Genomic DNA, 17,801 nt, shown 5'->3' with positions numbered 1-17,801 from the left:
GGGATTTTAGTAATCACGATTTGTCAGTGGAAGGTGGGGTTTGTTTGTTTGTCAACAGGTTTGTTACAAATTTACTTCCTGAGATTGCAGCTCGGTTGAAAGCCTCTCACAGTACATGGACCACTTCCTCACCCTCAGTGATATTAAGTATGGCCCTATATTATGAACATCGCGAAAATGAGGAGAAGGATAACGTGGAGAAAAAGAGGAAGGATTGAAAGACAAAGGTGCTGTTACAGCAAATTGCAAAGGGATCTGGAAGGGGTCGGGGTACTGGTCTGGCTCAGAGGTCACGAGGTTCTGGTAAAGGTGGTGTGCCCTTGGGGCTGAATCAGTGTGCGTATTGTAAAAAGGAGGGGCATTGGCGAAGTGAGTTCCCAGAATTATTACAGAAGGTTACAGCACCGAGAGGGAGGGATTGGAATGGAAGGGGTTGTGGTGTAGGCAGCCGGGATGAGGCTCGAGGGGATGCATCCTCAGGGGTCGGTCTGATCAGAACTATTTGGATGGCCCCCGAGGGAGACAGTATTACCATGATGATTATGAAATTGATGAAGTCAGACGGATGTCCTATAGCTAGGACAGCAAGGGACAGGGTAAGGGACCAGTCCAGATTCTGTAGATCAGCATGGTCCTTATGTCACAGCAGACCTATATGGTTCGACGCAAAACATTTTGGTGGATACAGGTGCAATGAATAGTTCTGTTTCTCATACACTGGTCCTTGAGACTGCCCTGTCTGGCCATAATAATGTTTAGGGAGGTTTTTCAGGCGTACCTGTTATGAGCCCCATTTCCAAACCATTAGCTTTGACTGTTGGGCCCTTTACGGTAGATTCTCTGTTTTTGTTGACGTCAAATTGTGGTGAAAATTAGGCCTGGGCTAAATTTCCGTTCCGTCGCGGAAATTGCGATAATTTGACATTTTCGCATTCCGCGGAGAGCGTGAAAATGTCAAAATTTCCTCATTCCGCATCTTAGCGATAATTTGGTTCTTGCTCGCGCTGTAAAATAATACATTCTCGCGCGCGCGCGATCACCTTACCTGAATCCCCGCGTTCGCCGACAAGCTTTCCCGATCCGGTCGCGTTCTCCACGAGATGTTGGATTGTTGGTAGCCATTTGCGCTGTCTCGCGACAGTTCGCACCCACAGTAACGTCATGCGTTGCGCGATCACGTCTTTCTTCTCGCGATCATGCACCGCGAGAAGAGTGAAAACAAGATGGCCGCGCCCGCAAGCAACCGCATGGGTAAGTTGGCGAGCCGCGATCACGCAGAAAATACTGCGAACGGGCGGGAAAAAAACTTCCGCATGTTCGCGATATTTCCGCGTGTTTGCGGAGATTTTAAACATTTTTGTGATAATTTCCGAAAGTCGCTTTCGCAAATTCCGCCCACCCCTAGTGAAAATGCATTAGGAGTGGATTTGCTAAAGAAGTTATGTGCTGCTATTTATTGCTCCCCAGATAGTGTTTATATAACCTTTGGACCTAATGCGGATGGTGCGAGACAGTGTTTTGCAAAGGACGCTCCACTTCCTGTTGAGCTTCAGAATTTCCCGTCTTCTCTATGGGCGACGGGGGACACTGATGTTGGGTTGTTACAGATACCAACCGTTTTTATCAAGATCAAGTATAATGCTGTGCTTCCTCCTATTCCCCAATACAAAATATAGCAAGCTGGTGAACAGGCCTTGATGCAAATTATACAGGATTTGATTAAGTTGGAGGTGGTCGAGGAGACAGTAGCACATGTGTGTAATAGCCCCATTCTTTCTATTCTTAAGAAGGTTCCCGTGGATTCTCCTGAAGCACACTCTGATTTTTACTGTTTTGTAATTGATTTAAGGGAGGTTAATAAAATAGTTGTTCCCCAGTTTCCGGTGGTTCCTGAAATAATGGTCCTCCAAACAATGATCCCTTCTTCAGCAATATATTTTTCTGTGATCGATTAAAAAAATGCTTTCTTTAGCATTCCTGTCCACCCTGATAGCCGATATCTATTCGGTTTTGCTTTAGCTGGAAAAAGCTTCATTCCATTAGTTAAAAATACACTTCTGATCAATACAGCTGAAAATAAAATTGAAGAGGTATATATAAAGACACAGGATGACATTATGAAAGAAATAAACCTAGAGAAGCTGTACATGTATAGGAAAGTGATGCAAATAGGGCAGAAATAAAGAAACATATTATAGGTTTACCATCTATAAATATTAAGAACACCATCTGGTTAAGAAAAGAACAGGGCCATGGTATAGCCGAATAACAACCTATCCTAAAGAATTGTTTTTTGAAGAAATTATTTCAAACTGAGAGGTTGATTGAGAGGATGAAGCTCTCAAAACTATTGAAATCCTACATTTAATATTCCAACTGTGAAATATAAGATCAAGAGATATAAGGAATGTGAGCTTCCCTAAATAGAAGAATGGACCTGATTATTTTCTTAATGCAAAGATCAATTTTTATTCACAGAGGAAGTTTCAAAACGGTGGATGATACTAGAAAAGTAGGATATGATCCAGGGCCTCTACATGTAAATATATGGGTGACAATCATAATCCATTACCAGCCTATATCAATATACATTTAAAGGAAAATCTTAATGCAATAAAAAAATAACAGTTACAAATCTACATAATAAAAAGCAAGATTGGAAATGGATAACCAAAACAACTAATTAAAAACAACATCCTCACAACCCTTATAATTCCTAACACTAAATAATGGAAGATAGTGTCATAAAATGTTATTGACATGAAATGAAATAAAAATAAATTGGAGCAACTAATGCAAATAGATAAAAAAAGGCTAATCATTCTAAAAGGATGGGCATTATCTGAACAAGGTTGTAAAAATTATTATAGATTAAGTATGGAGGAAAACTGAGTAAAAAGTGGTCAAATGTCAGGTGGTTTAACAATAATGATCCAAATACTCACAAAGTTAGACATAAGACAATTATATTTAGAACAGAATACATTCCTAATAGTAAAGATTTCAGATAGTATGAGAGATGAAGAAACAAAAGACAGAGGAAAACAAACACATCTGATTACAATAAATATCTCTATAAATCTGGATAAAAACAATGATGAAAGCTTAAATCAATAGGATGTAAGCCTGGAAGAAATTGAATAAAAAATATCCAAATACCCCGCTGTTGCTAACTGAAGACTTTAATAATAAAATTCCCTATCATTTATATCAAGATAATTTTAGATGCAACCTAGAGGATCAAATGGAGTTATCGACTAGTAAGAAAATGCTCCTTCTCGCAGGATCACTCCCATATATTTGGACTGATGTTGTTTGTTTTTATTGGACTGATGCTGTTGGTTTTTGGACTTTGTACACTCGGACCATGGTAACCAGGCACTGGTGCATGTACTCTGCCCCCTAAAAATTAGTAAATTACTTAAAATCCATGATTAGTAAATTGAACTTACCCCTATGTCTCTTATATATGATACCCCATGTGCCCAGGCTGTGTAAGTTAAATGGTACTAGTGGACTGCACCACTAAAGTGGCCATGTAAAGCATGTCTCTAGCAGCCTAGCTGAGCAGTTTTGAAACTTCCATTTTGACCTGTCAAAATCACCCTATTTTGTGACCAGACCTTCCTTTTAAATAGTAACAAGCCATATCGAAAGTAGACCAAATAAGTCTTAAGGCAGGGTGCATAGTATTTAAAGAGAGGACATATTTTGTACCAAGGCTGGATGTGCCATGGAAAGCAATGGGTTACTTTATTAGACTTAATAAAGTTAACTTTAGATTAGCACTAGCTAGAAACACACATCAGACTCTTATTTTTCTTGTTAAGCAACATCCTATCTAACGTTAGGGTAAAATGTTGTCTTACTATTTCCGAAACAGCGATTTTAGAAATAAAAAGATTCTGCCTCGCCGCTATTAACCTTTTCAGAGTTAATCCTCAGCAGTCACCTGGCAGCCTGCTGTCCCCCTGCAAGGAGGTGTGAATGGCTCCTTGAAAAGTTAACAAAAAGGAGCTAAAGTAGCAAGAGGTGTAGCACAAGCTTAAAAAGTATACCCCCATCACAGGCAGATGTAACTCACATGTAGACCCACTCCTTCCATTGTCCAGGTACTCGGCATAGCACCAACCCCAGTGTGGTGGAAACCTGTTTTAGAACTGGTCTGCAATGGGAGTTTCTAATTTTCCTAGATACACTTCAGCGGCATGCACAGAGCACTGCCCAGGGGAAGAAACATTCTGCAATGTTGAACCTTGGCAGAACAGTGCACTGTGGGCTTGTTTAGGGACAAAACCCCAGGACATGATATAAAAGTGGGTAGGGTGGTCTGTGGTTACATTTTCCTATTGGTCAGAGAGTTTCCCTCCCACCAACAAGTGGCAGGAATAAACGTGACACTGGATACCTTCTTCGAAACACATCTGGACCTTTGGAATACAGAAAACAGATTTCACCTGCTGTTGAACCTGTGGCGAGAGACCCCAAGGGCTGGACCTGCTCCCACTTGTATCCAGGACAAAGAAGTAGACAGAGGGTCAGTAATAACCCTGGGCGTAGATTGCGTCGTTTTGCTTTGTGGAACTCCGCAAAGTGACAAAAAAACTCAGCGGAGTTCCGCAAGTGGCGGATTGCAGTGCAAACTGCCGTTCACACTGGTTTTCCTGCCGTTCGGGTAGAAATTCTATCTGAGTGGCAGCTCGCACTTACAAACTTACAGAGCTCACCGTTACTCCAGAAATGTCATGTCATTATAGTATCAGCTACAACAACTTCCAGCTGTCAACGCTGAACACCTCCCTTGGCCAGTTCTCCTATCGACCCTGCCGCTGCACCTTCACCCACCTCCAGACCCCCACGGCCACCGCCCACCCCCGGACGTCAGCGCACCCAAGCCTCTGAGCTGCATCCTCCTCAACGTGCGCTCCCTGCACAGACACCCAGTGGAAATCTGGGACCTCCTTGACACCTTGTCACTGGATGTCACCTTCCTAACAGAAACCTGGACCAACGCCAGAGGAAGGAATGCCACAATCACCTAGGAGGAGGACATGCCATCATACACAGGAACTCCCTCTGACTCACTACTACATCCAGCACGAACAACTCCTCGTCCCCCATGGAACATCTCCATTAGCAGATCCAGACCAACCCCAGAACGACCCTACATGACACCCTCACCTACAGACCTCCCAGACCAAGAACCACATTTGCCACAACCATCACTGACCTCATCGTGCCCCACGCCTTCGCCTCCAGGACTACGTACTGCTTGGAGACCTGAATTTCCACCTTGACAACCTCAGCGACCCCAACTCCACCGCCCTCCTGGACTACCTCGCAAACATCGGACTGAAGCAGCTTGTCACCACACCCACCCACAAGGCAGAACACACACTCAACCCCATCTTCACAGGAGGCAACAACATCCCCATCAGCCACACTATTCAACCCCTCTGGGTAGGCCACCACTGTGTACACTTTTCCTTCACAAAACCCACCGCTCTCACAAATCTCCACCACACCCCCATGCAGTAATTGGAGCAAGGTCACCGAGGAGCACCTCAACTCCACCCTCAACCATGCTCCCTCTCCCGCCACGACTGACATCAACTCTGCAGCCAACGAACTCCACAGATGGATCATCGACTGTGCAGACAAGCTCGCCCCCCTCCAGGACTCCAAAAGACAGTGCCCCACGAAAGCCACTTGGTTCACCACTGACCTCCGAGAATCCAGGCACACATGCAGACGTCTCAAGAAAGTATGGAGAAATAATAAAACCCTGGAAACAGGGACCAGCTACAAGAACACCATGACAGAAGAACACCAACGCATCAGATCAACTAAAAGTAACATCATCCAGGACAAGATCCTCGCCAACTCCAGCAACTCGAAAGAGCTCTTCAGCATCATACAGGAAGTCACAAAAGCCCCCAGCAAAGCCTCAGATATCATGTCCTCCCAGGACCTCTGCAACAAACTTGGTTCCTACTTCCATCTCAAGATCAAGTTCCTCTACGACAACTTTGGCGAACAGATACTAGGCACCGAAGCCCCACCTACCTCCAGCAATGCTGGCCAGCCTACCATTTCCAGCTGGACCCGGTCACTACAGAAGACACCACCACAACCATGAAGAGAATTCACTCAGGAGCCCCCACAGACCCCTGCCTGCTGCACATCTTCCACAGATCCACCACCGTCACAGCACCCAAACTACGATGCACCATCAACTCCACCTTCAAAACTGGCACATTTCCCGATGACTGGAAACGCGCAGAATTCAAAGCCCCTCCTCAAGAAGCCCTACACAGACCCGATGGACCTCAAAAACTACAGACCCATCTCTCTCCTCCCCTTCACAGCCAAAGTCACTGAGAAGATTGTAAACATCAAGCTCACGAACTTCATCGAAGCGAACTCCATCCTCAAATCCTCCCAATCTGGATTCTGCAGCAACCAAAGCACCGAGACCGCCCTCCTAGCCACCACAGACAAAATCTGCACTCTCCACGACCAGGGCCAAACAGCAGCTCTATCCTACTAGACCTCTCTGCAGCAATCAACACCGTCTCCCACCACACACTCACCACCAGACTCCAAAATGCCAGCGTTCAGAGAACCACCTTTGATTGGATCTGCTCCTTCCTCACCAGCCAAACCCAAAGAATCAGACTCCCGCACTTCCTCTCCGAACCCACAGAGATCAACTGCGGAGTACACCAAGGATCATCACTCAGCCCCATGCTCTTCAACATCTACGTGGCCCCTGCTCCGCCATCGTCAGACAGCATTGACTCAGCACAGTCTCCTATGCCAAACACACCCAGCTCATCCTCTCCCTCACAAAAAAACCCAACACCACCAGACTCAGCTTCCATGAAGGAATGAGAGACGTTGTATCCTGGATGAGCAGAAGCTGCCTGAAGCTCAACTCAGAGAAGACAGAGGTGCTCGTCCTCGGACCCATTCCCTCCACATGGGACAACACCTGGTGGCCCACAGCCCTCAGCAACCCCCGACACCCACAGACCATGCCCGCAACCTTGGCCTCATACTCGACTCCTCCCTCACCAATATCCAACATATCAATGCTGTCTCTTCCACGTGCTTCTACACCCTCCGCATCCTCTGCAAGACCTTCAAATGGATCCCCCTGAATCCAGAAAGACCATCACCCACACACTCATAACCAGCAGATTTGACTATGGAAACAAATACCTGCTCCAAAAGCTCCAGACCATCCAGAACACCGCATCACCCAGCACCTACGAGACCTCCACTGGCTCCCCGTTGAGAAGATAATGACTTTGAAACTACACACTCACGCCTACTAATCCTTCCGCAACACCGGAACCCAATACCTCAACGAAAGAGTCTCCTTCTAAGCACCCAAGAGAAGCCTCTGCTCTGCCGACCTCGCCCTTGCCGAAACCCCCTGCATCCACAGAGCCAGAATGGGTGGAAGAGCCTACTCCTACATCGCGGCAAAGACTTAGAATGAACTCCCACTCAGCATTAGATGTTTACCCACTCTGCAAGCCTTCAGGAAGAGCCTCAAGACCTGGCTATTTGGGTGAGATGGAGCTGCGCAACCCTCCCCCCCAGCGCCTTGAGATCCTCACAGGTGAGTAGAGTGCTTCACAAATATTTGATTGATTGATTGATATGTCTACATACATGCCAACCCTCCCGATTCAGGCGGGAGACTACCGATTTCAAGGCTAGTCTCCCGCCTCCCGATTCCGGCAAGCAAAAACCCGATTCCTCTGGGTTTCAGCAGACAGGGCTTGGTATTGTGTAACGTGCTAATTCTTCCAGCAATAGTCAGAGTGGCGATGCGGGGGCTCTAGAAGGGGTGAAAAACCAACAAAGCCCCATTAACAAGCGAATGGTCTTTTAAAGACCTGTGAAGTACTCGGGGGCGGCTGTGTGTGTGCCTGGGCTGCCACACAGGTGGGGGGGGAGGGGGGTTGGTATATGCACTGCCAGCAACCTGCTAGGCCAGTGAGTGCAGAACACTTGCATAACTCTCTCTCTGCCTGCCATTGCGCTCCATGCTTCTGAAAGGTAAGAAAAAAACGTGCATTTGCGTTTCAAATGTCCGATCCTGCAGCAGCACACTTCCAAAGCCCATACATGACAGTAACCCGATTCAAGGCCCCATTTTCCCGATTTTTTTTAAAGAATCTCCCACTTTGCTCTTCTGAAATGTTGGCATGTATGTGTCTATCCTCTAGATCCATATCTGCTCTCTCTCTCTTTTTACTTCCTTCTTTGCTTTCACACATTTGTATACCTTGCATACCTTATAGATTACAATCAGGAATAATCCACAAAGAGCAATTATCACTAAGGGTTGAAGACGCTTCCAACAATTCCACTATCTAGGTTTCCAAACCATTGCCTATAACAGAAAAACCTAATGCTTCCCAAGCACCTTTTGTTGTTAACCCTTTCAAATCCTTTTTCAGGACAGTAATGTTGCTAATGTATTTCTTCAGATGTTCACTTTCATTTGGAATATAAGTACAACATTTTAGAACTTTTCACACCCAGCATACTCTGACCTCTTTTGTGAGAAGGACATCTAACGGAAGTTGATTTTGCAAAACTAATGATCTGATGGTAACGATTTATGTATCTAAAACTTAAAATCCTCCAGCCGTACTAGTAAATAGTTTATGAAATACAATAGAAATCATTCTAATTTCATGTGAGTTGAGTATTACTCCTGCAGATGGTATCAAAGCCCGAAAATGTCTCCTACGATTTCACTAGCACTAGCACCTCCTTTTGTTCTCATCTGTTGTTCCCTTGTTGATTCATCAATTTTGTCCAAATTATACATTTTAGGAAAAACTCTGCAAGTGTGGGCAGCATGCACTCAGTTAGGGAGACCTTCGCACCTCACAGCATTTGTCTTGGTACGACCTATGCCACTGAGACACCAAGCATGACCTCATTGATAAAACTAGTTCCTCGGTCTGACTCTAAAGAAGATTCAAACAATTACTAGGTTATATATATCAACACATTGCACACAGGCATTACAATGAAGTCCATGTGCAGGGTTATTATAATGTCTCACCATCAGAGGTAGCAAGATATCTGGCAACAAAATCCATCTCCTGAAACCCAAATGTCATCCATAGCTCTTTTGACACAATCTGTTCTGACCCACATTTTCTGTTCTACATCTGGAACTTCCTCCCAGGTATCAATTGCAGTCAACAACAAATTGCAATTGGTGGCATCTGAATTTTCATTGAAGTATTCCCCATTAAAGGTGCATGAATTTAATGTGCAATACTTTGCATATCTATTGTCACTGTCATATAGTCAGTGCTTTGTTCGTGGCAAATTTAACCACAGTAATTTGGGCAGGCAGTTGCAATGCCTGTGATAATTTTTTCATGCTTTCACCATTATGGATTGTTGACCCTGAAGAGGTCATAAATCCATGTTGGTACCATAACTACCCAAACCACATCCATACTGACTATCAGTGAAAATTGTTACTCTCAACTGGTATGTTACACACCATGCCCTATTAGGAGCAATCAATTCTGCCATTTGTGCTAAAAACACTCCTTGAAGCCAGGAGGCTTTGACTACACCTGAGACAGTACAGACTGCATACACAACTTCCTTCATGGTGTCATAAGCAGAAGCCATCAACAAACAACACATAATCTGATTCAGGTAGTGGCGCAACTTATATGTTAGGTCTCAGTTTGGTGCATAGTTCAGTAACATCAAGGTAGTCAGGCTCACCCTCTCCTTCGACAACCTCATTTCCAGGAAGGGGCAGCAAAGTAGCGGGGTTCACTACAGTACACCTTCACAGGATTAGATTTACAGCTTCAAGAATGAGTTGCTCATACTTGGTAAGCCAATTATTGGTAAGGTGCTGTTTTCATTTACAAGTTACCAGCACTTCAACTGAGTGGCGTATAAAATCTCTCAAAGGGCGACTCATGAGAATCCTTTCGGACTGCTCAATGATAATGCTTCTGGAGGCAACAGCTTTAAGACAGACAGGCAAAGCAGCAGCTATAGGGCAAGTGTGTCAAAAAATAACCATCTGGGTTAGCACTGAAAGAGCACAGCCCCCTCTCACACTGCAAAATAAAGCAAAACATTTATTATAATCAGGCATTCCCAGTGCCAGAGGGCAGCAGACACATTCTCTCAGCTCTGAAAAGGCATGCATGCAGCTGTCATCCCATGGTACTGGATCTGTCACATCTTAGTGTGTCAGCCTCTGTAAAGGCTTGGCCATCATGGAAAATTTGGGAATGCACTGTCCACAGTAGATCAGTATTACCAAGAACATTTTGATTTCTCTCTGCATTGTTGGCAGATTCATTTGCAGAATCACCGAGATTCTGTCTTGGGACACTTTCTTTGCTCCTTTCTCAATGTGATGTCTCAAATAGAGTACTTCTTTCTTACAGAACTGCAATTTGGTCAGCGGCACTTTTTGTCCCTTCTCAGCTAAGTGGTTCAAGAGAACAACTGTGTCTCATTTGCAAGCCTTCTGTGTATTTGTCGCAAATAATAGGCTGTCAATATATTGAACTAGGACTGAGTAATAGGGCATCACCAAGGACTCTAGGGGCCAGATGTACAACACTTACATTTTGCGACGGTCAAATTGTCTTGCTTTGCGACTCACGATTTGCAACTCGCAAAATGCAATTAACAACAGTGTCTCAGACCCTGTTAGCGATTCCTAATGGGGGTCACAAATTTCCTGTCTCATTAATATTCATGAGGCAGCTGCTATTTGCGACCCCATTAGGAAAGGCTCTCCACTCCGAGGGATGGTGGCCTGCTGGGGTCAGCAGACCACCATGTCTGTGATTACTTTTTAAATAAAACAGTTTAATAAGAAATGTGGCCCATTTTCCTTAAAGGAAAACGGGATGCATTTAAAAAAGAAAAATGAAACGTTTCTGTTTCGTTTTTTACGAGTAATCAGTGGTCCCTGGGACACACTCACAAAGGGGACCCCTTCCCGATTGTGTGGGGCTTACCACCTACTGCAAGTGTTTTGAGACTGCAAATGCGGTTGCAAAACAATTGTGCTTTGAAGTGCGAGTCATCATTAGGAAGGGACGCCCTTGGCACGTACCTTCCTAATAGTGAGTTGCAAATGCTATTTTGTGAGCCGCCATCTCGCAAAATAGCGTTTGTACATGCCAGGACCCTTTTTTGCAATCACAAATGGGCCGATTTCCTGTTTGCGACCGCAAAAAGCAGTTGTACATCTGGCCCTAAATTGCTTCTGAGTATCTGGTTGAAGATGGATGGACTCTACATATTCCCTTGTGGGACTTGGCACCATGCCAATTCACAGCTGCCAAAATGGAAAGTGAAGAGGAACTAACTATCCTCATGCAATGGTATAGAAAAGAAGGCTTAACATAAATCAATGACAGAAAACCACTCGGCGTCACATGAGATCTAAAACAAATTCACAGCTGGATTCGGTACCACAGGACAGCAAAGAACAACAATGGAGTTTACCTTTCACAAATCTTGGACAATGCGGTACTTGAAGTTAGGTTTCTGCAAACCCATGAAGGGGGAATTAGATGGCATCCCCATAATCTCCTTCAAAATGCCTCACTCAATCATTGAGTCAACCACAGGAGTAATTCCGGCAATAGTTTCAGGGGGCCAGATTATAGAGTGTTTCTCAGGTACTCAGTATTTAGCTTCACTGTAATGCAGACTGGTTCAACTCCTTTGATAAGTCCAACGTCTTTACCTGAAAATCCCCAGACTCCAGGTAGCACTGTGTCTCTCAACTAGGGGGGGGGGGGAAATCGTCCATTGTCGACATAGGGAACAATCCAATGTCTGACCTGTGTGTGACAAGTTTAAAGGCAACAACATCATCATGAGTCTGAATTTCAATACCAATTGGGGCTAAAGTAAATGGAACAATACAGCTTGTACAAAAGATCTTGTCCAAACAGATTTACAGGACTTGAATCACACACCACAAGTCAATGATTGTCCTCAAAGGTCCTATATTGACAGGTACCGCTTCTGAAACTGAGCTAGTTATTTGTTTATTGGCAACACCTACAAGTTGGATTCTTTTTTCCAAAAGCGGTAGGTTGGGAACCTCTGCCGTTCTCACAGTAGAGCGTGTAGCACCAGTGTTGACGAGGAATGACACAGGAATTTCATGTACCTCACCAACCACGTATAGACGAGTCTGGTCTACCTCTAATTTTGTGCCAAGCATGCAATCTCCTTCTCCTCTCAGGCCCCGTTATTGCGACATGTCTGAGCTGAGTTCATCATCTGTCTGAATCAGGGAATACTGTTGGGACGTACCTTGATCCACAAAGGGATTAGTGATTCCATTAGGAATTAGATTTGAATTGTATCTCTGGACATTTACATTTTGTTGTGGCATCAAAGCTTGTGGAACCTGCATCACCTGCGCTGGGAGCACATTAGGATTTTGTATTCTCTGTCTCTGCACCTGCTGTGTCTAGACCACATAATTTCCCTTCATGGTGTTGTAAGCAGAAACCATCAACAAACAACACATAATCTGATTCAGGTAGTGGCGCAACTTATATGTGAGGTCTCAGTTTGGTGCATAGTTCAGTAACATCAAGGCAGTCAGGCTCACCCTCTCCTTCGACAACCTCATTTCCAGGAAGGGGAAGCAAAGTGCGGGGTTCACTACAGTACACCTTCACAGGATTAGATTTACAGCTCCAAGAATGAGTTGCTCATACTTGGTAAGCCAATTATTGGTAAGGTGCTGTTTTCATTTACAAGTTACCAGCACTTCAACTGAGTGGCGTATAAAAACTCTCAAAGGGTGACTCATGAGAATCCTCTCGGTCTGCTTGATGATAATGCTTCTGGAAGCAACAGCTTTAAGACAGACAGGCAAAGCAGCAGCTATAGGGCAAGTGTGTCAGAAAAATAACCACAGGTCTGCAAACATGCCGTACATCTGGGTTAGCACTGAAAGAGCACAGCCCCCTCTCACACTGCAAAATAAAGCAAAACATTTATTATAATCAGGCATTCTCAGTGCCAGAGGGCAGCAGACACATTCTCTCAGCTCTGAAAAGGCATACATGCAGCTGTCATCCCATGGTACTGGATCTGTCACATCTTAGTGTGTCAGCCTCTGTAAAGGCTTGGCCCTCATGGAAAATTTGGGAAAGCACTGTCCACAGTAGACCACTATTACCAAGAACATTTTGATTTCTCTCTGCATTGATGGCAGATTCATTTGCAGAATCACAGAGATTCTGTCTTGGGACACCTTCTTTGCTCCTTTCTCAATGTGATGTCTCAAATAGAGAACTTCTTTCTTACAGAACTGTAATTTGGTCAGGGGCACTTTTAGTCCCTTCTCAGCTAAGTGGTTCAAGAGAACAACTGTGTCTCATTTGCAAGCCTTCTGTGTATTTGTCGCAAATAATAGGCTGTCAATATATTGAACTAGGACTGAGTAATAGGGCATCACCAAGGACTCTAGGGGCCAGATGTACATCACTTACATTTTGCGACGGTCAAATTGCCTTGCTTTGCGACTCACGATTTGCAACTCGCAAAATGCAATTAACAACAGTGTCTCAGACCCTGTTAGCGATTCCTAATAGGGGACGCAAATTTCCTGTCTCATTAATATTCATGAGTCAGCTGCTATTTGCGACCCCAGTAGAAAAGGCTACCACTCCGAGGGATGGTGGCCTGCTGGGGTCAGCAGACCACCATGTCTGTGATTACTTTTTAAATAAAACAGTAAAAAAAAAAATTTGGCCCATTTTCCTTAAAGGAAAACGGGATACATTTAAAAAAGAAAAATGAAACGTTTCTGTTTTGTTTTTTACGAGTAGGCAGTGGTCCCTGGGACACACTCACAAAGGGGACCCCTTCCCATTTGTGTGGGGCTTACCACCTACTGCAAGTGTTTTGAGACCGCAAATGCGGTTGCAAAACAATTGTGCTTTGAAGTGCGAGTCATCATTAGGAAGGGATGCCCTTGGCACGTACCTTCCTAATAGTGAGTTGCAAATGCTATTTTGTGAGCCACCATCTCGCAAAATAGCATTTGTACATGCCAGGACCCTTTTTTGCAATCACAAATGGGCCGATTTCCTGTTTGCGACCGCAAAAAGCAGTTGTACATCTGGCCCTAGATTGCTTCTGAGTATCTGGTTGAAGATGGATGGACTCTACATATTCCCTTGTGGGACTTGGCACCATGCCAATTCACAGCTGCCAAAACAGAAAGTGAAGAGGAACTAACTATCCTCATGCAATGGTATAGAAAAGAAGGCTTAACATAAATCAATGACAGAAAACCACTCGGCGTCACATGAGATCTAAAACAAATTCACAGCTGGATTCTGTACCACAGGACAGCAAAGCACGACAACGGAGTTTATCTTTTGCAAATCTTGGACAATGCGGTACTTGCCGTTAGGTTTCTGCAAACCCATGAAGGGGGAATGAGATGGCATCCCCATAATCTCCTTCAGAATGCCCTGCTCAATCATTGAGTCAACCACAGGAGTAATTCCGGCAATAGTTTCAGGGGGCCAGATTATCGTGTGTTTCTCAGGTACTCAGTATTTAGCTTCAATGTAATGCAGACAGGTTCAACTCCCTTGATAAGTCCAACATCTTTACCTGAAAATCCCCAGACTCCAGGTAGCACTGTGTCTCTCAACTAGGGGGGGGGGGGCAAATCGTCCATTGTCGACATAGGGAACAATCCAATTTCTGATCTGTGTGTGACAAGTTTAAAGGCAACAACATCATCATGAGTCTGAATTTCAATACCAATTGGGGCTAAAGTAAATGGAAAAAATCAGCTTGTGCAAAAGATCTTGTCCAAGCAAATTTACAGGACTTGAATCACACACCACAAGTCAATGATTCTACTCAAAGGTCCTATATTGACAGGTACCGCTTCTGAAACTGAGCTAGTTATTTGTTTATTGGCAACACCTACAAGTTGGATTCTTTGTCCCAAAAGGGGTAGGTTGGGAACCTCTGCCGTTCTCACAGTAGAGCGTGTAGTACCAGTGTTGACGAGGAATTACACAGGATTTTCGTGTACCTCACCAACCACGTATGGACGAGTCTGGTCTACCTCTAATTTTGTGCCAAGCATGCAATCTTCTTCTCCTCTCAGGCCCGTTATTGCGACATGTCTGAGCTGAGTTCATCATCTGTCTGAATCAGGGAATACTGTTGGGACATACCTTGATCCACAAAGGGATTAGTGATTCCATTAGGAATTAGATTTGCATTGTATCTCTGGACATTTACATTTTGTTGTGGCATCAAAGCTTGTGGAACCTGCATCACCTGAGCTGGGAGCACATTAGGATTTTGGATTCTCTGTCTCTGTACCTGCTGTGTCTGGACCACATAATTTCCATGTGATTGGACAAATTGACCATTCTGAACCTGATTCCCATTAGCCATGTTACCAGTATTGAAAGTTGGCACATCAACACCTGTACTCGGATCAATCGGGACACTAAATCCTTTACCTTGTGGTTGAAACCCTTGATTTTGAAGTACCCCCTTGCATCACCAGAGCCCCCTGCTGATACTCTCACTGCATGGGACCAGTATTCCCAAGAAACTGTGGATTCTGATCTCTCTGTGCAGCTTTCATCTGAGCTATCATTAATTTCACCTTCAATTTCTTGTGTTTCATCTCTAATTTATTGCTGCAATACTGTGCGTATTGCAAAATATCATCAAGGGGCTTACTCTGCCAACAAATCAAATGCTGCTGAATCATGAAACTAACCTCGGGCTTAACCCCTTGTATGTCCATGACGAGCTGGACTCGTCATGGAGCACAGTCGCGCTGTGCCCATGACGAGTCCAGCTCGTCTTGAGGCATACCCTAGGGAATCCCTCTGGTGCGGGCACCAGAGGGATTCCCTTTTGTGCAAAATAGCCTTGGGAGCTGGGGAAGAGCTTCCCCAGCACCCGAGGCCCCCCCTCTTTCACTGCAATGACGATCGGCGCGCACGTCGCGCCGACGTCATTACAGTGAAAGTGAAACTGAAATGAGCCAAGAGGCTCATTTCAGGTTTCACTTTGTACGTGCTCAGGGGGCTATCTCAGCCCCCTGAGCATGTACAAAGACGGGAGAGGTATCGTTGGAAAGGGGAGAATCTCCCCTTTCCAATGGTACCCCTCCCCAGTGGATCCCTGCTTGCGGATCGCCACAGGAGGGCGATCCCCAAGCAGGGATCCACCCACTAGACACCAGGGAGGGGGGAGCGGCCCCTTGGGCAGGTCGTTTTGAGGTAGGCAATTTTCATGTCGCCTCAATACGTTTTGGGGCCTTGCCTGTCTCGGGTACTTGGGCCTCCCACACAAGTGATGCACAGTTTTTATCGGGAGACCCGGGAGAACGCTTGGTGGTAGGAAATTTGTGTCAGCCCGGTGATGCCACAACTTTCCCACACAAAAATGTGTGAAAAAGGTGATTTTTTCAGCTAAATTTGAGGTTTGCAGGGCATTCTGGGTAAGGAAACGTTGGGGCATCCACGCAAGCCATACCTCCCTAGAATCCCCCGGGTGTCTAGTTTTCAGAAATGTGTGGGTTTGGTAGGTTCCCCTAGGTGGCCGCCGAGCATCGGGCCAAAAACCCAGGTGACCCTCCTTGCAAAACGAGGTCGTTTTGAGGTAGGCAATTTTCAAGTCGCCTCAATACGTTTTGGGACCTTGCCTGTCGCGGGTACTTGGGCCTCCCACACGAGTGAGGCACCGTTTTTATCGTGAGACCCGGGGGAATGCTGGTTGGTAGGAACTTTGTGTCAGCCCGGTGATGCCACAACTTTCCCACACAAAAATGTGTGAAAAATGTGATTTTTTCAGCTAAAATTGAGGTTTGCAGGGGATTCTGGGTAAGGAAACGTTGGGGGATCCACGCAAGCCATGCCTCCCTGGAAGCACACGGGTGTCTAGTTTTCAAAAATGTATAGGTTTGCTAGGTTTTCCAAGGTGCCCGCCGAGCTAGGGTTCAAAAACTACAGCTAGACATTTTGCCAAAAAAGGGTCATTTTTCACTGCGAAATTGAGGTGTGACCATGTTGCGTTTTGCACCGTTTCCTGTCGCGGGCACTAGGCTGACCCACACAAGTGAGGTACAGTTTTTCTCATAAGACTTTGGGGAACGCGGGGTGCGTGGACATTTGTGGATCCACGCAGATTCCGGAACTTTCCACCACAGAAATGTGTGGAAAATGTGTTTTTTTTGTCAATTTTTTAGGTTTGCAAGGGATTCTGGGTAACAGATCCTGGTGGGAGGCAGTCAAGTCACCCCATCCTGGATTCCCCTGGGTGTCTAGTTTTAAAAAATGTATAGGTTTTCTAGGTTTCCCAACGTGCCCGCAGAGCTAGGGTTCAAAAACTACAGCTAGACATTTTGCCAAAAAAGGGTCATTTTTCACTGCGAAATTGAGGTGTGACCACGTTGCGTTTTGCGCCGTTTCCTGTCGCGGGCACTAGGCCGACCTACACAAGTGAGGTACCGTTTTTCTCGTAAGACTTTGGGGAACGCGGGGTGGGTGGAAATTTGTGGATCCACGCAGATTCCGGAACTTTCCACCACAAAAATGTGTGGAAAATGTGTTTTTTTTGTCAATTTTTTAGGTTTGCAAGGGATTCTGGGTAACAGACCCTGGTGGGAGGCAGTCAAGTCACCCCATCCTGTATTCCCCTGGGTGTCTAGTTTTCAAAAATGTATAGGTTTGCTAGGTTTCCCAAGG

The sequence above is a fragment of the Triturus cristatus genome, chromosome 3_1 (genome assembly GCF_964204655.1).
Source record: "Triturus cristatus chromosome 3_1, aTriCri1.1, whole genome shotgun sequence".
NCBI lineage: Eukaryota > Metazoa > Chordata > Amphibia > Caudata > Salamandridae > Triturus > Triturus cristatus.
The sequence above is the reverse complement of the archived record's forward strand: the minus strand, read 5'-3'. Positions refer to the sequence as shown.